General features: G+C 40.5%; 2 long non-coding RNA genes across 5 annotated transcripts in view; one reads left to right on the top strand and one right to left on the bottom strand.

Annotated features, from left to right (window-relative positions):
• LOC309536524 overlaps positions 1–27672 on the bottom strand; it is a 43029-nt gene that overhangs the window by 14560 nt on the left and 797 nt on the right. Inside the window, exons 1-2 of one of the 3 annotated variants that reach the window (XR_014221569.1) lie at positions 9513–9585; positions 8553–8823 (exon numbers count right to left, since the gene is read on the bottom strand). The exons of 1 other annotated variant lie outside the window; for it this stretch is intronic. This is a non-coding gene — a long non-coding RNA (uncharacterized lncRNA). Of the gene's footprint in view, positions 1–8552; positions 9018–9512; positions 9586–27672 lie in introns of those variants that run through there. One more of the 3 variants, XR_014221570.1, reaches the window with a different exon arrangement.
• LOC309536477 overlaps positions 4363–27672 on the top strand; it is a 39339-nt gene continuing 16029 nt past the window's right edge. Inside the window, exons 1-3 of one of the 2 annotated variants that reach the window (XR_014221518.1) lie at positions 4363–4481; positions 7113–7248; positions 8523–8646. This is a non-coding gene — a long non-coding RNA (uncharacterized lncRNA). Of the gene's footprint in view, positions 4482–7112; positions 7249–8522; positions 8647–27672 lie in introns of those variants that run through there. The other variant, XR_014221517.1, reaches the window with a different exon arrangement.

Here is a 27672-nt window from a genome sequence, read left to right as displayed (position 1 = left end):
AGGAAAAGGATCACTGACAGAAGAAGAACAACTACTTGGAGCAGTAGGAGGGAAAAACAAATAGCACCACCATGGCTCTGCAACTTCTAAGCTGGAATTGTAACGGTTTGAACCTTCCTCGAAAGAGGAAAAATGTCTTTCACATATTGAAAAAAGAACAATTGGACTTGATTTGTTTACAAGAAACACATGTAATGAGGACTCATAGAAAACTACTTATTAACAAAAGATTAGGACAAGAATTTATTTCATCTGATAAAGTAAAAAAAAAGAGGAGTGGTGATTTATGCAAAGGAGAAATTGCTACCAAAATTGATTTTTAAAGATGAACAAGGAAGATTCCTGGCAATTGAAATCCAAGTTCAAGGAGAGAAACTTTTGATTGTAGGAATTTATGCACCGAATGAGGGGAAATGCGAATTTTTTAAGAAGTTGCATGAGATTCTAATGGACTATCTGGATTACAACTTAATCTTAATGGGAGACATGAATGGAGTTGTATCTACAAATATGGACAAAGCACAAAGACAGGTAGTCTCTAAAGATGGAAGATTACCAAAGACTTTTTTTGAAATGACCGATAATATGGACTTGATTGATATTTGGAGAACAAGGAACCCTCTCGAGAAAGAGGGAACCTTCTTCTCCGAAGCTAAAATGACATGGACTAGAATTCACCAAATATGGGTTACTAGAGGGATGGCTCCAAAGATAAAGAAAGTGGAAATCTGCCCAAAAACGTGCTCCGACCATAACGCTGTAAAGATGGAGATGAAGCAAACTACAGCTGGTTCCTTCAGATGGAGGATGAATGACACCTTATTTAGAGATGAAGAAGTATACAAAAAGGCCCAAAAAACTTTGAGAGACTATTTTGAAATAAACTTAAAAACCAACGTGGAAAAAAGAGTAATCTGGGACGCAAGTAAAGCTGTTATGCGAGGATTCCTGATACAACAAAATGCAATAAAGAAGAGAAGTCAAAATGAGAAAAAGGATAAGATCTTGGAAAAGATAAAAGAAGGGGAAAGAAACCTAAGATCTAAACCAAAGTCCCAAGAGATTCTGAAAGAAATTAAGATATATCAGACACAATATATGGAGCTAATGAATCAAGAGATAGAATGGAAAATCAAACAAATGAGACAAAAGACATTTGAATCAGCAGATAAATGTGGTAAATTACTGGCTTGGCAAATAAAGAAAAGACAAAAATTGAATACAGTTACAAATTTAGACGTGGAAGGAAAGAACATCTATAACCCAAATGAGATTAGAAATTGCTTCCAGAGATACTTTAAACAATTGTATTCACAAGGGCCGCAAAAAGAAATGGATATAGATGAATTTCTCAAGAAAAATGGACTACAAAAAATTTCGCAACAAAGTAAAATAGTTCTGAATCAGAAAATAACTGAACAGGAGATAGAAGGTGCCATTCAAAACATGCAACTAGGCAAATCTCCGGGACTGGATGGACTGACTTCCAGATATTACAAAGCTTTGAAAGAATGGTTATTACAACCCTTGAAAGAAGTCTGCAATGAAATTCTGGAGGGGAAAAGGGCACCAGAATCGTGGAAAGAAGCTTATATTACACTTATACCGAAAACAGAGACTGGAAAGACTCAGCTTAAGAACTACCGCCCTATATCGTTACTCAATGTGGATTACAAAATCTTTGCTGACATTTTGGCTAAGAGATTGAAAAAAGTGCTGATAGATGAGATTCACAAGGACCAAGCAGGCTTTCTCCCAGGAAGACATTTGTCAGACAATGTGAGGAACATAATAGACATTGTGGAACTGCTGGAAGTGAACATAAACACTAAAGCAGTGTTGATATTTGTGGATGCGGAGAAAGCTTTTGACAATATTTCTTGGAGTTTTATGAAGAAGAATCTACATGGGATAGGGGTAGGCCAAGGCTTTGAGAATGGTATAGGTGCAATATATTCTGAGCAAAAGGCCAAACTAATTGTAAATAATGTGGTCATGGAAGACTTTAAAATAGAAAAAGGGACACGACAGGGGTGCCCAATTTCCCCACTACTTTTTATATCGGTCCTGGAGGTTTTGCTGAATATGATTAGAAAGCACCAGCTGGTTAAAGGGGTACAGGTCGGAGCTAAACAGTACAAACTGAGAGCATTTGCAGATGATTTGGTACTTACACTACAAGAGCCAGACTCTAGTACTAAAAGGGTTTTGGAATTAATTCAGGAGTTTGGTCAAGTCGCAGGATTTAAATTGAATAAATCAAAAACTAAGGTCTTAGAGAAAAACTTAACAGCTACTGAAAGGGAGAAGTTCCAGAATGAAACAGGTTTAACTGTGGTCAAGAAAGTGAAATACTTGGGGATAAATATGACAGCTAAAAATGTGAATTTATTTAAAGATAATTATGAGAAATGCTGGGCAGAAGTTAAAAAAGACTTAGAAATTTGGTCAAATTTGAAGCTTTCATTGCTAGGCCGTATTGCTGTGATCAAAATGAATGTATTGCCTAGAATGTTGTTCTTATTTCAAGCACTGCAAATTGTGGACAGGATGGACTGTTTCAAGAAGTGGCAGAGAGACATTTCCAGATTTGTCTGGCAGGGCAAGAAGCCTAGAATTAAATTTAAAACATTAACTGATGCAAAGGAAAGAGGTGGGTTTGCCCTGCCAGACTTTAAACTTTACTATGAATCAGCAGCTTTTTGCTGGTTGAAAGAATGGCTACTTCTTGAAAACACAGACATTTTGGATTTAGAAGGTTTCAACAATGTATTTGGATGGCATGCATATTTATGGTATGATAAGGCCAAAGCACACAAGGTATTTAAAAATCATATTGTAAGAAAAGCATTGTTTAATGTTTGGATAAGATATAAGGACTTACTGGAAAACAAAACCCCAAGGTGGTTATCACCGATGGAAGCGAAAGCTTTGAAAAGGCTTAATATGGAGGCCAAATGGCCGAGATATTGGGAAATTCTGGAACAAGAAGGAGATAAATTGAAATTGCAGAGTTTTGAAAAATTGAAGGATAAAGTGAGAGATTGGCTTCATTATTATCAGATAATGGAGGTTTATAAATTGGACAGGAAAATTGGCTTCCAGGTGGAAAAGTCAAAATTAGAAACAGAGCTGTTGGAATCCAAAACTAAAAATTTATCAAAGATGTATAACTTGCTGTTGAAATGGAATACGCATGATGAAACAGTTAAATCAGCTATGATTAAATGGGCACAAGATATTGGTCATAACATTATGTTTGCTGACTGGGAACAGTTGTGGACCACCGGTATGAAATTCACGGCATGTAATGCCTTAAAAGAAAATATTATGAAAATGATTTATAGGTGGTACATGACCCCAGTCAAGCTTGCAAAGATTTATCATTTGCCTGACAACAAATGTTGGAAATGTAAAGAAACTGAAGGTACTTTTTTTCACCTTTGGTGGACGTGCCCAAAGATTAAGACTTTCTGGGAAATGATTTATAATGAATTGAAAAAGGTATTTAAATATACCTTCTTGAAGAAACCAGAGGCCTTTCTCCTGGGCATCGTCGGCCAATTGGTGTCAAAGAAAGACAGAACATTTTTTATGTATGCCACAACAGCAGCAAGAATTCTCATCGCAAAGTATTGGAAGACAGAAGATCTACCCACCCTGGAAGAATGGCAGATGAAAGTGATAGACTATATGGGACTGGCAGAAATGACTGGCAGAATCCGAGACCAGGGAAAAGAGGCGGCGGAAGAAGATTGGAAGAAATTCAAGAACTATCTTAAGAAACATTGCAAAATTAATGAATGTTAGAATGACGCTGGCTTAAAAAAAATTAAGTGGTTTACAGCTGTAAGGGTTAAGTTTAAAGAAAAAAGGAGGTTATAAATTAGATAAAACTAAGAGTAAGGATTTGTTGAAACAAAATTTGAAAATGGAATGCAGAAAGGGGAGGTATGGGGAAGTCGGAGAAATAAGTCATAAGAAAATAAGGATTTGAAATTATACTTGTTATTTGTTTTTGTGTTTGTTTGTGTTGTTGCGTCTGTTTAAAAATTTATGAAAATTGAATAAAAAATTTTATATATATATAAAAAAGAAAATGATTGGGGAGCTGTGCATTATGCAATTCTGACATGGATATAGGAAACAGTCAGGATATAGGAAACACACAGCCTTGGTAAGGTGCGCCCTGTTCTCCATGTCAGCACAAGATGCCTAATTGCCTTCCCTAATGCCACTTGGTCTTAGTCCAGAAAGAGGTTGCATCACCCAACAGAGCTGAAGAAGGGCTATATAAAGAAAGCAGAGAGCACCATCCTGGGCACAGCAGGGACCAAAGGCAACTCTTCCTCACCTCTATTCTTTTGTGGAGGACACTCCAGTTCTGTCTCATCATGAAGTCGTGTCTCATTCTGCTAGCTGCAATGCTGCTGGTTTCAACGCTGAGCAGTTCAGATGGTGAAGATAAACTGGGCCGCGTAGTAAGTAATGTTAAATGTTTGTGGGTGTCTGTATGTGGGATGGTATGTGGGTGTGAATTGGCTGCTTGCTGTATAGGGCGAAGATGTGTTCTGTTTCTTGTTCTAAAAGGAAACAAATAGGGTGTGAGTAGAAGATGAGAGCCTGGGTTGTTTCCAATGGTGGTCCTACTCAGAGCAGATCCATTGTAATTAATGGGTGTGACTAACAGGCCCAGGGAAGGAACAACCCAAATTGTGCATGAGTTGAACTTTGTACAAAGTTCCGAAGCAAAAGGGGGGACGGAGAGTGGGGGGGATGCATTGTGTCTGATGTTGGCCCTACACATAAGAACCTATGAAGAACCATTGAGTAGCATCCTGTTCTAGCATCCTGTTCTTCCCATAAAGCAGGAGCCAAACACAAGAGCAGTCTCCTCTCCTGCAGTTTCCATCAATTGGGTTAGGGCTGCCATATTCCCCAAAGTGAAAGTTGCCATGCGGAGTTCCCAGAAATTTTAGTCAATTTGGCGAAATCCACCCGGATGTCATTTTGCCAGTCTGATTCCCCGGAAAACTTGGATATGTGGCAGTCCTAATTTGGATGCATTTCAGCCTTTGACTGTGGATGTAGAGCAGAGTCATCCTGACTAGTAGCCATCAGAGTAGACTCACTACAGTTAATGAGCATGGTTAACTTAGAACCTTTAATTTCTATGGGTTTCCTCTGAGCAGGACTTAGCTAGATTGCAACTCTTTGTCTAATGCTTCAGTTACAAGAGCTGGTTAATTTTGTAACTCAGAAATCCTGGCAGGGGGGAGAAATAAAGGGAGCCAAAGTATCATCTAGTCCTGTCCCCTTCAATGAGGGAATCACAGCTCCCAAATCCCTAGCAGATGGCCATCCAACCTCTGCTTAAAAACCTCCATGGAAGGTGAGTCCACCACCTTCTGAGGTTCTCCATTCTATTCTCAAACAGCTCTGACCATTAGGAAGCTCTTTCTGGCGTTTAATTGGAATCTCCTTTCTTGCCTTTGGAATCCACCGGTTCGAGTCCCACTCGCTGGAGCAGCAGAAAACAAGACTGCTCCTTCTTCCATGTGACATCCTGTCAAGAGGTCCATCCCACACAATGTCAGAATCAGGCCAGCACCCTCCAATTGGCAGGCGTCTCCTCTATTGTCATTTCTGTGCCCGCTACAGATGTTCTACTTTTGACAAACCTTCTAAAAACTTTGTCTCTCTTGGATTTTCCATTGCTTTCATGGGTGTGCTATTGCTCTTTTAAAACTGCTTTTATGTTTCATATATATGGTATTATATTGTAAGTCACTTTGGGAAGTGCTTCACTAATAATAGTAGTAAAGGTAAGGTACAGGGACCCCTGACCATTAATAATAATAATAGAATAATTTATTATTTATACCCCGCCCATCTGGCTGGGCTTCCCCAGACACTCTGGGCGGCTTCCAAAAAAAATTAGAATACTGTAATACATCAAACATTAAAAGCTTCCCTAAACAGTCGTGGACGACTCTGGGGTTGCAGCGCTCATCTCACTTTATTGGCCTAGGGAGCCGGTGTACAGCTGCCAGGTCATGTGGCCAGCATGACTAAGCCGCTTCTGGAAAACCAGAGTGGCATACGGAAACATCGTTTACCTTCCCACCGGAGCGGTACCTATTTATCTACAGTGGTACCTCAGGTTACATACGCTTCAGGTTACAGACTCCGCTAACCCAGAAATATTACCTCGGGTTAAGAACTTTGCTTCAGGATGAGAACAGAAATCGTGCAGCGGCGGCAGCGCAGTGGCAGCAGGAGGCCCCATTAGCTAAAGTGGTATCTCAGGTTAAGAACAGTTTCAGGTTAAGAACGGACCTCCAGAACGAATTAAGTTTTTAACCCGAGGTACCACTGTCCTTCTCCTAGCAGTTTGAAAGCACGTCAAAGTGCAAGTAGATAAATAGGTACCACTACGGAGGGGAAAGTAAACAGCGTTTCTGTGCGCTGCTCTGGTTCACCAGAAGCAACTTAGTCATGCTGGCCACATGACGCGGAAGCTGTACACCAGCTCCCTCGGCCAATAAAGCAAGATGAGCGCCGCAACCCCAGAGTCGGTCACGACTGGACCTAACGGTCAGGGGTCCCTTTACCTAAAAATGTTTTAACTAACAAGTAACATTGTAGTGGGAAGCGGGTGGTGCTTTGGGTTAAACCACAGAGCCTAGGACTTGCTGATCAGAAGGTCTTTGAATCCCCGTGATGGGGTGAGCTCCCATTGCTCAGTTCCTGCTCCTGCCCACCTAGCAGTTTGAAAGCACGTCAAAGTGCAAGTAGATAAATAGGTACCGCTCCGGCAGGAAGGTAAACGGCGTTTCTGTGTGCCTCTCTGGTTCGCCAGAAGCAGCTTAGTCATGCTGGCCACATGACCCGGAAGCTGTACGCTGGCTCCTCGGCCAATAAAGCGAGATGAGCGTCGCAACCCCAGAGTCGGTCACAACTGGACCTAACAGTCAGGAGTCCCTTTACCTTTACCTAACATTGTAGAATGACATATCTACTATTGTTCTAATAGGCAAAAATAATGTTAAATAGGTCAGTGTAGATCCATCCTTGGATACATTTCTCTTCCTCTCCCTCTCTCTGACCAGGGCAATGACAAAAACGTCTTCAAGCGCAAAGTGGTCTATATGAAAGACAGGATTAAGTCTGCGGCCAAAGCAGAAGCCCTAGGAAACATTATCAGTAGCGTTTTGTTTCCTGAAGACTCCGATGATGATGATGGTGGTGAGGACCTAGACAACCTTATTATAGAAGTTAGAAGAAGTAATACTAAATGTACTCTCTCTCTCTCTCTCTCTCTCTGTGTGTGTGTGTGTGTGTGTGTGTGTGTGTGCAATCTTATTTTTATTTTATCAGGGCAAATGGCCACTATCCAGCCAAACTATTTGGGTTAAATGGGTTTACTTCCTCATTGGCCAGGCAGCTCTTCTGAGCATGCTCAACGCTCTAAGGCCACACCTGCACACCGTTAGCTATCCTATGGGTATGACTATCAGTGAATACAACCCAACAGACAATCTCTGAGTAGGAATAGCAAGAGACACATATGGCTTCACATGTTTCACCCCCGTGTATTATTTTTTGGAACTCCCAATAAATCATCCATGGTCCTGGCGAAAATCAGTTTGGCTTCTTCAAATAAATTTTGAGATCTCTTGCTTGGGCTTTTTCAGGGGTGACTCTCCCCCACCCCCCTATGTGGAGTGCTCTCCCCCAGGGAGGCATGTCTAAAATAATCTTTACCTGTTTTTTTGGTGCCAGGCAAAGACGTTTGTCTTTTAAAGGGTGGCGCTGTGACCTGTTTCAGTGGGGGAGGATCTCAGAAGCTGTATTTTTAGTTTACATTGGATCTTCCAGATTGCTTTTAATGTACGGCACTATGGGTCACCCTGTGAGAAAAGCAAATAACACATGGCGGTGATGGTTAAATTTATTCATTGCTTGTTAGAGATCTCCAAGTGACTTGCTACATGTCTGCATTGCAGGAGCTTAGACTAGATGACCCATTGTGTCCCAACTGTATGGTTCTCTATGACTCCATGAACATTGTAACAGCATATGATTAAGGGGTGGGGGTGCCCATTTCATTTGTTGGACCCATGGCCATGGGTAAGAAGCTCCAGAGCCAATCACCCTTCCTCTACACAGATGAGTTCTGCAAGGGCAAAAGATCAGAGGAAGGGAGCTGACTGGCAGTGCCACCCCTTGGGTCTGTTGTAATTAAGAAGCTGGCAGGTGAGGTGAAGGTTGATTGAGGTTATGGAGTCCTGTGCCTCATTCGTCTTGAGGCTTTAGCCCATTCCTGCCCATGGCATTGGATACAGCCCAAGGAAAACAATGAACAGTCCCCCCCCCCCATCTACTACACTGACCTTCCCTAGACAAATCTAAAAGCAGTTCAGGGCAAGGAGGCCACTGACAGGCAAGTCAATGTAGGGAGGGCTTGAAAGCCACTACTGCAGCAATGAGGCCTTAATCTCTTTTCTTTCTACAAATAGGGTATTTTGGTTTTTGATTACGAACCGTACCTCATTCGTCTACCCGATGCCAAAGTTCAGTGAAGCCACGTAAGACGACGAGCCTGTGCAGCAAAGCAGTCCTAATTGCGGATGTTCCTCCTCAGCACCACAAACCCAGAATGTAGAATCCCAGATTGAGCGAAAGATAAGTTCATTTGGACCCCAACCCAGCAATATATCTGAGGAGCATGATACTTATAAATTCGGTTCAGCTCCAGGTTTCTTTTGAGGGAGAGGTGGGCAGTAGTTCTTCATTTCACACTCAAATCCACACAGGAAACTGCAAATAATGAAGCATTCTTTGTTTTAATTTCTGTTGTGCAACCAATGATCAAAGTATTGATTAATTACCACAACAGTAGGAAAGGTTTTTAATAACTTTGATGTTTTCATTTCTTTTCCTCCTTGGCACTCTTTGCTATAACTGCATATAACACAAGTGTAATGCAAGTAATAAAACATGCTTTGTTTTAATTTATAAAGTATAAGCAATCAATTGTGGCAAGAGAAGAAAACTTTAAATAACTTCAATTGTTGTTTTATTTTTACATAATTAATAAAGAGGGCATTGCATCGCACATCGCTCTTTTGTCTATTTTTCCTTTAGTGTGTCATTTCTGTAAATTTTAATGCCCCAGGAGAGGAGAGGGGATTATTTACAGAGGAAAAAAGTTGATAATGCTTAAATCACAATTAAACTAAAAGGCGAAACAGGACAATTTGAAACTTGTATTCCTGGGGGTGAGCAGAGCCTCACCAGGTCCCCTCTGAAACCCAGAGACAGACTTTGGATTCTGAAGGGACCACAGCCATGGAAATTTGCTACCCACCTCATAAAGAAATAAATATGTAACATCAGCAAAACAAATAAAAAGCATGATAAATCACGTCACTAAGTTTCCCTGGACCTTCGAAGCACTTTTAATAAAACACAACTTATTTCAGTTCTCCTCCAGGATTTTTACTCACAATTTAGCCATATGTGCAAGGATATCACAATCTAATTATCCCTGGCATGCAAACAGTCTGATAAGCAGTAGTGGCGCCCGCCCTGTGGAATGCCCTCCCATCAGATGTCAAAGCGATAAATAACTACCTGACATTTAGAAGACATCTTAAGGCAGCCCTGTTCAGGGATGTTTTTAATGTATGATATTTTAGTGTTTTTTGGTTTCTATGGAAGCCGCCCAGAGTGGCTGGGGAAACCCAGCCAGATGGGCGGGGTACAAATAATAAATTATTATTATTATTATTATTATTATTATTATTATTATTATTATACATTTAATTACAAGAAAGACACATCCAGGGCTTCCCACCTCCTCTCAGCGAAGGAGTTGCTCAGCCTAAATCAGAATCCCACCCGCAACAGGAAGGATGCCAGAACCCTGCTTTTCTCCTCCTTCCCTTCCACAGTTCTCTGAGCCTCACCCATCTCCTGTGCCAGGACTGATTGGTTGGCCTATCTCTTCCCCAGAAAACACAGACTCCGGCTTATTTGATGGTTGCCTGACAACGCTTTGGCCGGCTTCCAACTCTTCCACTCCTTGTGAACTAACGACTTCTTCCCTGGGAAAGAGGGGTCCCGGGCTGTCCTGTCTGGAATCTAACAGTTCTCCATCATATGCCAAGTCAACCTCTTGTTCACTCAGCTCAAATTCTGAGTCTGAACCTTCTACTGCACCCTGGAGGGCCACGTTCCTGACACACAAGATACTCTAGGATTGACCTAGCAGATGTTTTAAAATATAATATCTATCATCATCATCAACAACAACAACCTTTTTTACGGTCCAGAGACCAACCAATCGTTATAAAGCAACACACAATTCATACAGCCTACCTCCAGGTTAAACAAGCATTTTGTTCAGAATATAAGGATCATTGGTTCTTGCAACCACCAATAAAAACTTTGCCACTGCTAATGTTCTAGCATTTGTCCGGTCTTCCAATAGGAACCCAACATAGTGAGCCTCTGATTTTCCCGGGAAAGGTACTAGAAAGGGTAATATCAGTTCAGCCCTGGCTTGCTCATATTTTGCACAGTGCAACAAAATATGTTTTATGGAATCGATGTCTTGAGCACATGAGCAAAGTCTGTCCTGGTAGGGAACTCCTCTCAACTTGCCATCCAACATGCAGAAGGAAAGACGTTTAGTTTACACAGCTGTATATGAAGCAAACAGAGAATATCAAGTCTGCATAAAACATTTCTCCTCCCCTCATAACAGAACAGGAGAGCAGGAGCATTAGCACCATATATACGGTAATCATACATAAATGAAAGACACACACAAAAATACGCACAGGTCCTGCTATGTGAATGTTCAATACACAAACCATCTGGGATAGCTCAGTCCATGAGACTCTTAACCCAAGGGTCATGGGTTCAAGCCTCACCTTAGGCAAAAAAATCCCTGCATTTCAGGGGGTTGGACTTGGACTAGAAGACTGACATGGTTCCTTCCAACTCTACAATTCTATAATTCTAGGAACCTTAAGTCACCCATACACAAAGGGTTTCTACCCTAATGTCACAATAGAAATGCCTGATTCAGATATCCGAGCATACCCATCAGCGAGCAGCTGTTCAGCACCTGTTGTCAGGGATGTGGATCAACCCAGCTCAGGGGAACAGGCAGACTCAGAAATTGAGTCAAGTGAGGGAGAGACTGGCTCTGCAGACAAAAGCTGGCTGGATGTGTTTTTGTAAATAAAAGTACCATAAAACTGCCAGAGAGTCATTAATTCTAATCAAGGCTTGCTTTCCTGCCTGAGATCATTACAGCTTGGTCAGTCTCCAACTCCTCACATCAAAGGATGGGAAAGGAGGCAAAGATGTCTGAGGAGCAACATGCTGGAACCTGGAACACACAGAGACGCAACTAGTGAGCTACAGGTACTATTTCAACAGAATTCAGTACTAAAGACTCAAATTGACCAGTTAGCAGGGGTGTTAAATCAACAATGGCTAGAACTGTTGGAAGAAAAAGAAGAACCACCAGATCACCTATTGGGGCCCCCTCCAAGTTTTCATTTTTTTAAAAATAAATATTTATTAGGGTTTAAAATACAAATAGATATAATAAACAATATAACATATGTCATAACGTAATTTCACATCTTCTTTGGACTCCCTCACATCTCCCGCTCCCACTTTCATCGTTATAAATTTTTACCAGCAATTTATCATCTTGTTTGCATTCTTATGTCCCATCTATTTATTTATAGTCTAGTAATTCTCCAAAAAGTTTATGTTTTCTCAATCTCACTTATCATCCTGAATCATCTAATTTAGTGGTGCTCAATTATTTATGATCTAGCATCCTGCTTAACATTCAATCAAATTACAGTATTTTTGTAGATAAATCTTGAATTTCTTCCAATCCTCTTCCATCCTCTCCTCTCCCAGGTCACGGATTCTGCCGGTCATCTCAGCCAGTTCCATATAGTCCATCAGTTGCATCTGCCATTCTTCCAGTGTGGGTAGATCTTGAGTTTTCCAGTGCTTCGCAAGAAGTATCCTTGCTGCTGTTGTTGCGTACATAAAAAGTGTCCGGTCCTTCTTTACCACCCCTTGGCCGACAATACCCAAAAGAAAGGCCTCTGGTTTCTTTGTGAAGGTATACTTAAATACCTTTTTCAGTTCATTATAGATCATTTCCCAGAACGCCTTCACTTTAGAGCAGGTCCACCAGAGGTGAAAGAATGTTCCTTCACTCTCTTTACATTTCCAGCACTTATTATCAGACAGGTGGTATATTTTTGCAAGTTTGACTGGGGTCATATACCATCTATATATCATTTTCATTACATTTTCTTTCAAAGCATTGCATGCAGTAAAGTTCAACACAGTACTCCACAACCTTTCCCAGTCCTCAAACATGATATTGTACCCAATGTCCTGCGCCCACCTTATCATAGCCGATTTAACCATTTCATCTTGTGTATTCCATTTTAACAGCAAGTTATACATTCTTGAAAGTACCTTAATCTTTGGTTCTAACAGTTCTGTTTCTAGTTTCGATTTCTCCACCTGGAACCCTAGTTTCTTGTCATTTTTAAAAACTTCTTTAATCTGAGCATAGTGTAACCAGTCTCGCACTTTATCCTTCATTTTCTCCAAACTCTGCAATTTCCAATTGTCTCCATCTTTTTCTAGTATTTCCCAGTATTTTGGCCATTTGGCCTCCATATTGGATCTTTTTCGGGCCTTAGCTTCCAAAGGTGAAAGCCACCTTGGAGTTTTATTTTCCAGCAAGTCTTTATATTTTGTCCAGACATTAAACACTGATTTTCTGACAATATGGTTCTTAAAGGCCTTATTGATTTTAACCTTGTCGTACCATAAGTATGCATGCCATCCAAAAGTATTGTTAAACCCTTCCAAGTCCAACACGTCAGTGTCTTCAAGAAGTAGCCAGTCTTTTAGCCAGCAGAAAGCTGCGGCCTCATAGTACAACTTTAAGTCTGGCAGGGCAAAGCCCCCTCTTTCTTTCGCATCAGTTAATATCTTAAACTTAATTCTGGGCTTTTTGCCCTGCCAGACAAACTTAGAGATATCTCTCTGCCACTTCTGAAAACACTCCGTCTTATCCACAATCTGGAGTGTTTGAAACAAAAACAACATCTTTGGCAATACATTCATCTTGATAGCAGCAATTCGGCCTAACAAAGAGAGTTTCAATTTTGTCCAGCTGTCTAAATCTCTCTTAATTTCTGACCAACATTTTTCATAGTTATCCTTAAATAGACTCAGATTTTTTGCTGTTATGTTTACCCCTAGGTACTTTACTTTTTAAACCACATTTAGTTCTGTCTCTCTCTGAAACCGTTCTGACTCTGTATCTGTCAAGTTTTTTCCCAAAACCTTAGTTTTCTGTTTATTTAATTTGAATCCCGCCACCCGACCAAAGTCATGAATCAGTTGTAATACTCTTTTCGTACTAGACTCTGGCTCCTGCAGGGTCAAAACCAAGTCATCTGCAAAAGCTTTAAGTTTATATTGTTTCTCTCCGACCTGGATTCCTTCCACCAACCGGTCCCCTCTGATCATATTCAGGAGCACGTCCAGAACCGAAATAAATAACAAAGGGGAGATAGGGCAGCCTTGTCGTGTTCCTTTTTCAATTTTAAACTCTTCTGTAACCACATTATTAACTATCAGTTTAGCTTTTTGCTCTGAATATATCGCCTCAATCCCATTCTCAAAACCCCGTCCCACTCCCATTTCTTTTAAGTTTCCCTTCATAAATTTCCAGGAGATGTTGTCAAAGGCCTTCTCCACATCTATAAAAATTAAGACTGCTTTTGTGTTTATATCTGTTTGCAAAAGTTCCAAAATGTCAATAATATTCCTTGTATTAGCAAACAAATGTCTGCCTGGGAGAAAGCCTGCCTGGTCCTTGTGGATTACTTCATTTAAAACTTTTTTAAATCTACTTGCCAAAATGTCTGCAAATATTTTGTAATCCACATTTAGAAGAGAGATGGGACGATAGTTCTTAAGTTGTGTCTTTTCAGCTTCCGACTTTGGTATCAATGTGATAAACGCTTCCTTCCATGACTCCGGCGCCCTCTTCCCCTCCATAATTTCGTTGCTGACCTCCATCAAAGGTTGTATCAAATAATCTTTTAGTATCTTATAGTACTTGGAGGTCAGCCCATCTGGCCCTGGAGATTTGCCCAATTGCATGTTCTGAATGGCCTGTTCAATCTCTTGTCGTGTTATTTTGCAATTCAGGATTGTCCTATTTTCTTGTGACAATTTTGGTAGTCCATTTTTCCCCAAAAATTGTTTAATCTCAGCCTCGTCTTGCGGCCCTTGAGTGTATAATTTTTTAAAATATCTCTGGAAACACTTTCTAATGTCCACAGGATTCTGAATATTTCTTCCTTCAATCTCTAAGTTTGTAACTGTATTTAATCTTTGTCTTCTCTTCAACTGCCAAGCTAGCAGTTTTCCACATTTATTCGCCGACTCAAACGTTTTTTGTTTCATTAATTTGACCTTCCACTCTATTTCCTGGTTTATCAATTTAGAGTATTGTGCTTGATAGAGTTTAATTTCTCTCAGAGTTGGCTGTGACTTCGGGTTTAATCTTAACTTCTTCTCTAATTCCTTTATTTTGTCCAAAATCTTGTCTTTTCTCTCATTTTGTGTCCTTTTCTTTACTGCATTCTGTTGTATCAAGAATCCCCTCATCACGGCTTTGCTTGTGTCCCAGACGATTCTTTTTTCCACCGTGGTGTTCATATTTATCTCAAAACAGTCCTTCAGGGCTTTTTGGGCCTTCTTGGTAATCTCCTGATCTCTAAGCAAGTTGTCATTCATCTTCCATCTAAAAGAGCCGGTTGGTAACAGTGTCATGTCCATCTTTACTGCATTGTGGTCGGAGCAGGTCTTTGGGCAGATTTCCACCTTTCTAGCCTTAGGTGCCAGACCTCTAGATATCCATATTTGGTCGATTCTTGTCCAGGTCAGTTGGGTTCCTTCTGCGTTTTGGGGGTCGCTTCTGGCGCCCACCGAGCCTCAAGACGACAGGCTCTTACTGCCTGTGGGTTTCCAAGGTGGGTCTCCGCGTCACCGTAGCGGACGACCCAGTTTCTGCGGAGCCTCCTCCTCACTAGTGAAAGAGGACCGCCATTGCCGTTCGCGCCGCCCCCGGAAGTCCCCCCTCCAAGTTTTCAGGGGGGAACTCTGAATATCTAGTGTTCAAAACCAGTTTGAAATGGTTTCTGCAGCTGAGAGAGAGAGAATTCCAGAGTGAAAGTGAAAAGGTGTTTTTCGTGGTCAGTTTGCTGGAAGGGGAGGCCAAGCGATGGGTGACTCCTCTCCTTGTTGATGGACATCAGGGCTTGTCAGATCTCGACTCATTCTTGAAACTAATGGATGCTATTTTCCAGAACCCACATTGAGACACCACCACATCCCAACAATTACTGAGTCTAAAGCAAGGGTGTAAAACCATGATGCAGTACACCATGGAATTTAATACGTTATCTCAACAATTGGAATGGGGGAGAGAAGGCACACAAGACGTTATATCGAGCCAAGCTGAACGGGGACCTAATCGAAAAGCTAGCCAGGATGCCCCCCCCCTTCTTCCTTGGAAGGTCTGATACAGACATCACTACAATTGGATCAATGAGCGATTGAAAGCAAGGCGGAGAGGAGCAGGCTGGGCAAGCAGTCATTCAAGATGGCCAACATTCCTTTAAAAACAAATAAAAAAATATTAACTACAAATTAGAAAACATACATATTTACAACAAAAGAAAATACAAAAGGAAAAGAAAATACATATAACCAAAAAATTAATAATAATTAGAGAATACTTTGTCTCTTTTCATATTACAGTTATTTATACCTCTATAAAATGCTATTCACAATAAAGGAGTGAAATGAAAGGTAAGATATCAGAAAAAAGAAGAACAAAAAAATATAAAGAAGTAAAAGAAAAAGATCATAAGTGAAAAATTTTTAAAGTAGATAAGTATTCACTATACATAGCCATTTCCCATCTATATTTATATTCGATTGTATAATTTCATCTTATCCTTATCTACCTTAAATAAAATGTTTGTTAAAAGACTTCCACCGTTTGCCTCACGCGTTTTTAATAATCCATTCGTCAGATCTTCTGTTCTTCATTTTTTCCCTTTGGATTTCCCTGATGTCTCACTTTGTATTTTTTATATTACACACATGATTATTCTAAACACAACCAGATTTTTGTCGCCGAGCCCTGGTTTTGTAAATAATCATTTAAGAACTCCCATTGCTTCATAACCATAGTTTTGGATTTTCTCCTTATTATAGCCGTCAGTTTTGCTAGTTCCAGGTACTCACAAAGTTTCCCCAACCATTCTCTTTTTGTTGGGATGCTGTCCTCTTTGATGGCCGACATTCCTGACATCCCTGTGCAAAGGTTTGGCAGTATGCCCAGAGAGGACCTGGGCGAGGAACTCATGCAATTCGGCTCAGTGGGAGGCAGACTCCAGACAGTTCCATCTGAGAGAGAGTGGAGGAGAAGAGAGAGGCTGTGCTTCATCTGTGGCAAAGCAAATCACATAGTGAGGCAGTCCTCTAGCAGAGTGGTGTTGGGTTCACTTTCAGGAGCAAGCATGGGGGAGAAGCCTGACCCTAAGGAGAAGCAGGTGGGAAAGGAAAGTTCCCAGTCCCTCTAGGAGGCCCAGGACTGGGAGTAAAGTTAGCCAAAGGGTCTCAACTGGGTCCAGTGATTCCGCCCCACCAGGCACCCGCCGCTTAAACGGACTTTGCAAGGGGGGTAGGGAAAAGAGTGCATGAAAATCCAAAGCCTGGCAGCAGAGGAAGAATGCCTCTTAAAGTGGCAGGCAGCTCTTTAGAACGCCAGGGGTGTGAGTGTGAAAAGCAACTTAAATACTCCCAGGATGTTGCAAGAAGGCGCCCTCTAATTCACTCTAAGAAGGACGTTGCTCTCTAAGCTCACCAAATGCTACCCAATCCCTGTTCGATACAGAGGCGATTAGAAAACAACGATGAGGGGTAGAGCACCGAAGGGGGGGCGGATACCGCAGCTCAGAAGCCCCTGTTTCCACCCAAGAGAAGGCTGTGAATGAGGACGCGAGGATCACTCACAGCCCTACTGAAACAGTGCAAAGCCACAATGCTGAATAAATAAACTATGTCACTCAACTCTGCCTGCTCCCCCGCAGAAAACCACAAACCTTGACAATGTCCTGCAAACACCTACCACCCACTGCTTCACTTGCGCGCACACACGCAGCCCCCCAACTCCCACGCTACAAGAGAAACCTTTTGCAATCAGCGCGGCAATGCATGCTCTTGCCATCTTTATTGCCCTTTTTATAATATTTTTTATTAATTTTTAACATACTAAAATTCTAGACATACCGCACAAATTATTTTACATACATCCTTATTTGGACTTCCTTCAGCATCTCTGATAGCCTTCCGTCTTAATTATTTCTCCTGCAGTTCTTTTTTTTTTTAAATGATATTTATTGAAAAAAGGATTTTTAAAAAAGACTTTAAAATTAATAATATCAGAAATATTGGACAGTATGCACAATTATTATCATTTTCCATTGGTTACAGGGAAATTCTTCTTTTAAATACTGTATATATTTTCCTCCCACAGAGGTGGAAATTGGACCAGATTATGGTTGGAATATAGTCTCTGAAGAGTTGTATTTAATACGCAGTAAATCTCCAAATATCCCCCTGATTATAATGGGAGACACCAATGCTCGAATTGGATCAGATAATACAGCTCTTTATAAACGATATGTCTCAAATCTAGCTGAAGATGCCCCACTTCCATTGAGAATAGGGAGGAATTCAAAGGATATTATTATTAATAAAGCGGGAGGAAAACTTTTACAATTGGTTTTAGAATTTAATCTCTCATTTTTGAATGGCTCAATGTGGCCGGATATTCCAGGAAATTTTACCTTCAGCTCCAAAAGGGGTAGGAGCGTAATCGACTATTCTCTAGTTTCCGTTGAAATGTTAAATGAAGTTGCCTCTTTTACAGTTGTACTTCGCTCAGAGAGTGACCACTTCCCAATAGTTTTAGAGATGCACAGGAATCCTAGAAATTATGATAATTGTTCTATGATTAGTATTGATAAGACTATTTATGCCAAAAGAATTTATATAAGTGATAAAAATAGGGAGGATCTATTAGCAGTATTTGAAAATAACCCAGTTATTCCTGAATCTGAGGCTAACCAAAATTTGATGCCTTTGGAGGACAATGATTGTTATTATAAGACTATCCAGGAATTATTTTCTTCTTTTTTAGACCCTCAGTTCAGCAACAAACCTTTAAATAAGTATAACTGGTTTGATAAAGATTGTATTAACTATAAGAAAGAACTTAGAACTTGTCTAAAAGAAGCCTATATTACCAACTCCCAAGGTCTCTGGAAGACTTATTTTGAAATGAAAAATGCTTTTAAGAACATGCTCCTGGGGAAAAAATCTGCGTTCGCACTAGCCAAATGGTCTAAAATTGTTACTGCATTAGAAATTAAAGATACCAAAACTTTTTGGTCACTTCTCTCAATAAAAGATATCACTGATCTCCCTAATATAAGCGATGAGGCTTGGATTTCACATTTTACTGCTGTTTTTTATGATCACCAAGTTTGTTTTATGATCACCACGGCGAGGCGGGGACCCTAAAAAATCACAGGTGGTGAAGCCTGTGAGCGAAGAGACTTGGCGGGTACCCTTGCGCCCCCCGAAACCAGGAACAAGCCTTTTTAAAGGCTCCGGAACGGCAGCGGGTGAGTGGCGCGGTACTGAGAGTCGTCACCCGGTCCGTGGAGCGAAGCTGCATCACCATTGACGGAGAGTGCTGATTCCTTCCTGAAAATCGGACTCAAAAGCAACTACCCGTGAGTAGGCTTAAAGATTCAATTGGACCTGGAAATAAATTTAAAGAAATTTGGCACCAAAACGGGAAAAGGCATAAAAAGAAAGTCTGCCTTTCCGATCTGCAGACAGACTAAAGCAAAGAGACTGCAAAGCTGTAACTTTGTAACTTTGAAGGGTTGAATTCCGAAAGTGAGCAAATCCAACGTCAAGAGAGTAACCCCCCTCTTGCCTGCAGGAGCAGAGGGGAGTAAAATTTACCTTTTAGACCTGCTTGAGAAGTGGGAGAGAAAATTGATCCATTGCCTTAATTCCCTGGGGACGGACTGCCTTGACAGGGAAGCCGACAAGGGGACTGCCAATGTGTTAAAGGGATTTGAAGGGACATTTGAAGTAACTTTGCAAAAAGTAACAATATTGTTGGACTGCTCTGTATCTAGAAAGTAATTGAAACTGTGACTGTTTCCTGGGACATTGGAGATTTTTAAAAGAAACATTTTGTTGCACAAAGTGAGCTGGAATGTATCTCCCCCTAGAGGAGACTGTCATTTGCAGTTAAGCCACTGGAAATTTCCTCTTCAAAACAACTCTACAGGCGTGAGAGTGACCTTGGCTTGCATGAGAGTGTTATGGCAAATGAAAGAACAACTAGATCTGGCAAACAATACAACATAGACACTCCACATCAGCGAAGGGCCTCAGTATCCAGAGGCACAGGAGCAGCTGCAGCCGTGCAAACAAAATCAAAAGTCATATCATCTGATGCAGTGACACAAGCACTTTGTAAAATTAATGAATCTTTGGAATTTCTGATGAAACAGGGAGCAGAGACAAAGTTAAAGATAAACAAGTTGCAGAAACCAATAAACAAGTAGCTGAGATCTCAGCAAAAATTGATCTGAACACTAAAAGTATTAATGAGTTGGGAACGAAGGTGAACTCTAATACACAGTCCATCGAAAAATTATTAGGAGAGTCAGCTACAACTCGAAATATTGCAGAAGAGGCTAAAGATATTGCAATTGCTACCCAGGAAAAGGTATCACCAGTTTATAAGAAACTAGAGGACCATGACTTGACTTGATTGAAATGCAAAGAAAAGAGAGAAATTTAAGAATCAGAGCAGTACCTGAAAGTGAGAAGGATAATTTGGTGGACTTTATTACTAAAGAATTTCTGGATTTCTGGCAACAGGACTTGGAGAAGGAAGATTTTAAGATAGTGAGTGCATTTAGACTCGGTATAAGACAAAGCAAGAAGAAGCCAAGAGATTGTCTGATAACTTTAAGATCAAAAGAAGAGAGAGATAAAATTCTGAACTTGCATTATCAAAGAACACTGGAAATTGAAGACTCCTACGTGGAGATTTTTAAGGATATACCTAAGTATATCTTGGAAGTAAGAACTTACTACAAAGACTTGGTTGTTCTACTGAGAAGAAATAGAATACTTTTCAGGTGGGAATTTCCCCAAGGCCTATCCTTTAAATATAAAGGAAGGAAAATAAGAATAAAGACAGTGAGCGATAAAGAGAAGTTTTTGAGAGAACACGAAGAAGATCTTTTGAAAGAAGCAGAATCTGGTGAGGAGCCAAATCCATCAGGAAAAGAAATACTAGATATAGGCAACTTATCATTTGGACTGAAACTACCGACAGGAAAAGGATCACTGACAGAAGAAGAACAACTACTTGGAGCAGTAGGAGGGAAAAACAAATAGCACCACCATGGCTCTGCAACTTCTAAGCTGGAATTGTAATGGTTTGAACCTTCCTCGAAAGAGGAAAAATGTCTTTCACATATTGAAAAAAGAACAATTGGACTTGATTTGTTTACAAGAAACACATGTAATGAGGACTCATAGAAAACTACTTATTAACAAAAGATTAGGACAAGAATTTATTTCATCTGATAAAGTAAAAAAAAAGAGGAGTGGTGATTTATGCAAAGGAGAAATTGCTACCAAAATTGATTTTTAAAGATGAACAAGGAAGATTCCTGGCAATTGAAATCCAAGTTCAAGGAGAGAAACTTTTGATTGTAGGAATTTATGCACCGAATGAGGGGAAATGCGAATTTTTTAAGAAGTTGCATGAGATTCTAATGGACTATCTGGATTACAACTTAATCTTAATGGGAGACATGAATGGAGTTGTATCTACAAATATGGACAAAGCACAAAGACAGGTAGTCTCTAAAGATGGAAGATTACCAAAGACTTTTTTTGAAATGACCGATAATATGGACTTGATTGATATTTGGAGAACAAGGAACCCTCTCGAGAAAGAGGGAACCTTCTTCTCCGAAGCTAAAATGACATGGACTAGAATTCACCAAATATGGGTTACTAGAGGGATGGCTCCAAAGATAAAGAAAGTGGAAATCTGCCCAAAAACGTGCTCCGACCATAACGCTGTAAAGATGGAGATGAAGCAAACTACAGCTGGTTCCTTCAGATGGAGGATGAATGACACCTTATTTAGAGATGAAGAAGTATACAAAAAGGCCCAAAAAACTTTGAGAGACTATTTTGAAATAAACTTAAAAACCAACGTGGAAAAAAGAGTAATCTGGGACGCAAGTAAAGCTGTTATGCGAGGATTCCTGATACAACAAAATGCAATAAAGAAGAGAAGTCAAAATGAGAAAAAGGATAAGATCTTGGAAAAGATAAAAGAAGGGGAAAGAAACCTAAGATCTAAACCAAAGTCCCAAGAGATTCTGAAAGAAATTAAGATATATCAGACACAATATATGGAGCTAATGAATCAAGAGATAGAATGGAAAATCAAACAAATGAGACAAAAGACATTTGAATCAGCAGATAAATGTGGTAAATTACTGGCTTGGCAAATAAAGAAAAGACAAAAATTGAATACAGTTACAAATTTAGACGTGGAAGGAAAGAACATCTATAACCCAAATGAGATTAGAAATTGCTTCCAGAGATACTTTAAACAATTGTATTCACAAGGGCCGCAAAAAGAAATGGATATAGATGAATTTCTCAAGAAAAATGGACTACAAAAAATTTCGCAACAAAGTAAAATAGTTCTGAATCAGAAAATAACTGAACAGGAGATAGAAGGTGCCATTCAAAACATGCAACTAGGCAAATCTCCGGGACCAGATGGACTGACTTCCAGATATTACAAAGCTTTGAAAGAATGGTTATTACAACCCTTGAAAGAAGTCTGCAATGAAATTCTGGAGGGGAAAAGGGCACCAGAATCGTGGAAAGAAGCTTATATTACACTTATACCGAAAACAGAGACTGGAAAGACTCAGCTTAAGAACTACCGCCCTATATCGTTACTCAATGTGGATTACAAAATCTTTGCTGACATTTTGGCTAAGAGATTGAAAAAAGTGCTGATAGATGAGATTCACAAGGACCAAGCAGGCTTTCTCCCAGGAAGACATTTGTCAGACAATGTGAGGAACATAATAGACATTGTGGAACTGCTGGAAGTGAACATAAACACTAAAGCAGTGTTGATATTTGTGGATGCGGAGAAAGCTTTTGACAATATTTCTTGGAGTTTTATGAAGAAGAATCTACATGGGATGGGGGTAGGCCAAGGCTTTGAGAATGGTATAGGTGCAATATATTCTGAGCAAAAGGCCAAACTAATTGTAAATAATGTGGTCATGGAAGACTTTAAAATAGAAAAAGGGACACGACAGGGGTGCCCAATTTCCCCACTACTTTTTATATCGGTCCTGGAGGTTTTGCTGAATATGATTAGAAAGCACCAGCTGGTTAAAGGGGTACAGGTCGGAGCTAAACAGTACAAACTGAGAGCATTTGCAGATGATTTGGTACTTACACTACAAGAGCCAGACTCTAGTACTAAAAGGGTTTTGGAATTAATTCAGGAGTTTGGTCAAGTCGCAGGATTTAAATTGAATAAATCAAAAACTAAGGTCTTAGAGAAAAACTTAACAGCTACTGAAAGGGAGAAGTTCCAGAATGAAACAGGTTTAACTGTGGTCAAGAAAGTGAAATACTTGGGGATAAATATGACAGCTAAAAATGTGAATTTATTTAAAGATAATTATGAGAAATGCTGGGCAGAAGTTAAAAAAGACTTAGAAATTTGGTCAAATTTGAAGCTTTCATTGCTAGGCCGTATTGCTGTGATCAAAATGAATGTATTGCCTAGAATGTTGTTCTTATTTCAAGCACTGCAAATTGTGGACAGGATGGACTGTTTCAAGAAGTGGCAGAGAGACATTTCCAGATTTGTCTGGCAGGGCAAGAAGCCTAGAATTAAATTTAAAACATTAACTGATGCAAAGGAAAGAGGTGGGTTTGCCCTGCCAGACTTTAAACTTTACTATGAATCAGCAGCTTTTTGCTGGTTGAAAGAATGGCTACTTCTTGAAAACACAGACATTTTGGATTTAGAAGGTTTCAACAATGTATTTGGATGGCATGCATATTTATGGTATGATAAGGCCAAAGCACACAAGGTATTTAAAAATAATATTGTAAGAAAAGCATTGTTTAATGTTTGGATAAGATATAAGGACTTACTGGAAAACAAAACCCCAAGGTGGTTATCACCGATGGAAGCGAAAGCTTTGAAAAGGCTTAATATGGAGGCCAAATGGCCGAGATATTGGGAAATTCTGGAACAAGAAGGAGATAAATTGAAATTGCAGAGTTTTGAAAAATTGAAGGATAAAGTGAGAGATTGGCTTCATTATTATCAGATAATGGAGGTTTATAAATTGGACAGGAAAATTGGCTTCCAGGTGGAAAAGTCAAAATTAGAAACAGAGCTGTTGGAATCCAAAACTAAAAATTTATCAAAGATGTATAACTTGCTGTTGAAATGGAATACGCATGATGAAACAGTTAAATCAGCTATGATTAAATGGGCACAAGATATTGGTCATAACATTATGTTTGCTGACTGGGAACAGTTGTGGACCACCGGTATGAAATTCACGGCATGTAATGCCTTAAAAGAAAATATTATGAAAATGATTTATAGGTGGTACATGACCCCAGTCAAGCTTGCAAAGATTTATCATTTGCCTGACAACAAATGTTGGAAATGTAAAGAAACTGAAGGTACTTTTTTTCACCTTTGGTGGACGTGCCCAAAGATTAAGACTTTCTGGGAAATGATTTATAATGAATTGAAAAAGGTATTTAAATATACCTTCTTGAAGAAACCAGAGGCCTTTCTCCTGGGCATCGTCGGCCAATTGGTGTCAAAGAAAGACAGAACATTTTTTATGTATGCCACAACAGCAGCAAGAATTCTCATCGCAAAGTATTGGAAGACAGAAGATCTACCCACCCTGGAAGAATGGCAGATGAAAGTGATAGACTATATGGGACTGGCAGAAATGACTGGCAGAATCCGAGACCAGGGAAAAGAGGCGGCGGAAGAAGATTGGAAGAAATTCAAGAACTATCTTAAGAAACATTGCAAAATTAATGAATGTTAGAATGACGCTGGCTTAAAAAAATTAAGTGGTTTACAGCTGTAAGGGTTAAGTTTAAAGAAAAAAGGAGGTTATAAATTAGATAAAACTAAGAGTAAGGATTTGTTGAAACAAAATTTGAAAATGGAATGCAGAAAGGGGAGGTATGGGGAAGTCGGAGAAATAAGTCATAAGAAAATAAGGATTTGAAATTATACTTGTTATTTGTTTTTGTGTTTGTTTGTGTTGTTGCGTCTGTTTAAAAAATTATGAAAATTGAATAAAAAATTTTATATATATATAAAAAAGAAAATGATTGGGGAGCTGTGCATTATGCAATTCTGACATGGATATAGGAAACAGTCAGGATATAGGAAACACACAGCCTTGGTAAGGTGCGCCCTGTTCTCCATGTCAGCACAAGATGCCTAATTGCCTTCCCTAATGCCACTTGGTCTTAGTCCAGAAAGAGGTTGCATCACCCAACAGAGCTGAAGAAGGGCTATATAAAGAAAGCAGAGAGCACCATCCTGGGCACAGCAGGGACCAAAGGCAACTCTTCCTCACCTCTATTCTTTTGTGGAGGACACTCCAGTTCTGTCTCATCATGAAGTCGTGTCTCATTCTGCTAGCTGCAATGCTGCTGGTTTCAACGCTGAGCAGTTCAGATGGTGAAGATAAACTGGGCCGCGTAGTAAGTAATGTTAAATGTTTGTGGGTGTCTGTATGTGGGATGGTATGTGGGTGTGAATTGGCTGCTTGCTGTATAGGGCGAAGATGTGTTCTGTTTCTTGTTCTAAAAGGAAACAAATAGGGTGTGAGTAGAAGATGAGAGCCTGGGTTGTTTCCAATGGTGGTCCTACTCAGAGCAGATCCATTGTAATTAATGGGTGTGACTAACAGGCCCAGGGAAGGAACAACCCAAATTGTGCATGAGTTGAACTTTGTACAAAGTTCCGAAGCAAAAGGGGGGACGGAGAGTGGGGGGGATGCATTGTGTCTGATGTTGGCCCTACACATAAGAACCTATGAAGAACCATTGAGTAGCATCCTGTTCTAGCATCCTGTTCTTCCCATAAAGCAGGAGCCAAACACAAGAGCAGTCTCCTCTCCTGCAGTTTCCATCAATTGGGTTAGGGCTGCCATATTCCCCAAAGTGAAAGTTGCCATGCGGAGTTCCCAGAAATTTTAGTCAATTTGGCGAAATCCACCCAGATGTCATTTTGCCAGTATGATTCCCTGGAAAACCTGGATATGTGGCAGTCCTAATTTGGATGCATTTCAGCCTTTGACTGTGGATGTAGAGCAGAGTCATCCTGACTAGTAGCCATCAGAGTAGACTCACTACAGTTAATGAGCATGGTTAACTTAGAACCTTTAATTTCCATGCGTTTCCTCTGAGCAGGACTTAGCTAGATTGCAACTCTTTGTCTAATGCTTCAGTTACAAGAGCTGGTTAATTTTGTAACTCAGAAATCCTGGCGGGGGGGGGGGAATAAAGGGAGCCAAAGTATCATCTAGTCCTGTCCCCTTCAATGCAGGACTCACAGCTCCCGAATCCCTAGCAGATGGCCATCCAACCTCTGCTTAAAAACCTCCATGGAAGGTGAGTCCACCACCTTCTGAGGTTGTCCATTCTATTCTCAAACAGCTCTGACCATTAGGAAGCTCTTTCTGGCGTTTAATTGGAATCTCCTTTCTTGCCTTTGGAATCCACCGGTTCGAGTCCCACTCGCTGGAGCAGCAGAAAACAAGACTGCTCCTTCTTCCATGTGACATCCTGTCAAGAGGTCCATCCCACACAATGTCAGAATCAGGCCAGCACCCTCCAATTGGCAGGCGTCTCCTCTATTGTCATTTCTGTGCCCGCTACAGATGTTCTACTCTTGATAAGCATTCTAAACACTTTGTCTCTCTTGGATTTTCCATTGCTTTCATGGGTGTGCTATTGTTCTTTTAAAACTGCTTTTATGTTTCATATATATGGTATTATATCGTAAGTCACTTTGGGAAGTGCTTCACTAATAATAGTAGTAAAGGTAAGGTAAAGGGACCCCTGACCATTAATAATAATATAATAATAATTTATTATTTATACCCCGCCCATCTGGCTGGGCTTCCCCAGACACTCTGGGCGGCTTCCAAAAAAATATTAGAATACTGTAATACATCAAACATTAAAAGCTTCCCTAAACAGTTGTGGACGACTCTGGGGTTGCAGCACTCATCTCACTTTATTGGCCTAGGGAGCCTGTGTACAGCTTCCAGGTCATGTGGCCAGCATGACTAAGCCGCTTCTGGAAAACCAGAGCGGCATACGGAAACATTGTTTACCTTCCCACCGGAGCGGTACCTATTTATCTACAGTGGTACCTCAGGTTACATACGCTTCAGGTTACAGACTCCGCTAACCCAGAAATATTACCTCGGGTTAAGAACTTTGCTTCAGGATGAGAACAGAAATCGTGCGGTGGCGACAGCGCAGCGGCAGCAGGAGGCCCCATTAGCTAAAGTGGTATCTCAGGTTAAGAACAGTTTCAGGTTAAGAAAGGACCTCCAGAACGAATTAAGTTTTTAACCTGGGGTACCACTGTACTTCTTCTAGCAGTTCGAAAGCACGTCAAAGTGCAAGTAGATAAATAGGAAAGTAAACAGCGTTTCCGTGCGCTGCTCTGGTTCACCAGAAGCAACTTAGTCATGCTGGCCACATGACCTGGAAGTTGTACACCAGCTCCCTTGGCCAATAAAGAGAGATGAGCGCCGCAACCCCAGAGTCGGTCACAACTGGACCTAACGGTCAGGGGTCCCTTTACCTAAAAATGTTTTAACTAACAAGTAACATTGTAGTGGGAAGCGGATGGTGCTTTGGGTTAAACCACAGAGCCTAGGACTTGCTGATCAGAAGGTCTTTGAATCCCCGTGATGGGGTGAGCTCCCATTGCTCAGTTCCTGCTCCTGCCCACCTAGCAGTTCGAAAGCACGTCAAAGTGCAAGTAGATAAATAGGTACCACTCCAGCAGGAAGGTAAACAGTGTTTCCGTGTGCCTCTCTGGTTCACCAGAAGCAGCTTAGTCATGCTGGCCACATGACCCGGAAGCTGTACGCCGGCTCCTCGGCCAATAAAGCGAGATGAGCGTCACAACCCCAGAGTCGGTCACAACTGGATCTAACGATCAGGGGTCCCTTTACCTTTACCTAACATTGTAGAATGACATATCTACTATTGTTCTAATAGGCAAAAATAATGTTAAATAGGTCAGTGTAGATCCATCCTTGGATACATTTCTCTTCCTCTCCCTCT

This window comes from Podarcis vaucheri (assembly GCF_965113315.1).
Source record: "Podarcis vaucheri genome assembly, chromosome: 7".
Taxonomy (NCBI): Eukaryota; Metazoa; Chordata; class Lepidosauria; order Squamata; family Lacertidae; genus Podarcis; species Podarcis vaucheri.
The sequence above is the reverse complement of the archived record's forward strand: the minus strand, read 5'-3'. Positions and strand labels throughout refer to the sequence as shown.